Raw genomic sequence first — 1,263 nt, 5'->3', positions numbered from 1 at the left:
AATTAGCATTTCTGTTTATATCTATAATTTATTTCAGGTTTACTTTGTTGTAGAAGATATAAATTTTTAGATTGTCTATACTTTACATTCTTTATAACTCACATATAAGCCTTTTGGGATTTTACTGTGGTGCATGCAATGAGTAAACTGATCATAATTTAACAGAATAGAGGACTACATTCATAATTCCATATTTCCTAAATATACACCTCTTCTTTGCACTCCATTCTAACTCACAAAAGTTAAAAGAGGAGAAAGGAAGCTTGGGGTATTAAGAGTTGCTTCCATAATTTGAATGTGTAATTATAGGTTATTTTCCAATTGATAGAATGTTAATAGGTAATAACAACACAGTAATGATCTTCCTCACTTTCTGATTTATAAGTCTCTGTTAATTTTATTATCAGTTACAGAACATTCATATTTCTCTTTTACATATTTAGAATCAAGACACAAAGAGGTTATTTAACTTGTTCAAGGTACTGTAATAAACGATGGGGTCAGAATGTGAACACAGGCACTTAGACTTTATGGCCTGTCCCTGTAAAAACTCTCATTCCGCTTAAGTCATGAAATCCCATTGACATCCAAGGAGTCCCTGAAGCAAGTCTAATTTATTCTTGAATTAATTCAAGTATGCAGCATAATAGACTCAAATATTTTAAAATAGATTTGAAATCCAGTAAGTCAACATGACAAATCATGTGGAAGAGTGATGTCTGGGGTCCAAACACAGGTCTAGACTACTATTCCCAGAGTAGAAAATAACTTTACTCACACTGGCACAGAGGAGAATTTCTTGCTGTTTAGACTTAAAAACAGAGGGCATTAAATATTTAAAGCCTTGGTTACAGCTTCCAGTGGATATATCTTATTCATCCTCTGTTTTTATTTTTTCTTCTCTCTTTCTTTTTTTATTGCTGGATGAGGTTAAATTTCTCAGCTTAACTTTGAGATTATGCAGCCTGATTTATCTATAAGTTTATTCACAGTTCTCTGTCAGAAGAGCTTATTCTTTCTATGTCAGAAGCTTATTCTTTGAGAAGATAAGTAAAATTAATAAACTCCTTCTCTTGGATTTGAGGAAGAGAGAAAGCACATTAACAGTGCTAAGAATAAAAAATTAATGTCACTACAGATCCTACAGACATTAAAGGGATTATAAAGAAATATTAGGGACAAATTTATGTTAATACATGTTAAAACTTAAATGAAATAGGTAAATTCCATGATAGATAAAAATTACCAACGCTCACTTTAGAA

Source organism: Propithecus coquereli, unplaced genomic scaffold (genome assembly GCF_000956105.1).
Source record: "Propithecus coquereli isolate 6110/MARCELLA unplaced genomic scaffold, Pcoq_1.0 Scaffold209, whole genome shotgun sequence".
NCBI classification, from domain to species: Eukaryota; Metazoa; Chordata; class Mammalia; order Primates; family Indriidae; genus Propithecus; species Propithecus coquereli.
The sequence above is the reverse complement of the archived record's forward strand: the minus strand, read 5'-3'. Positions refer to the sequence as shown.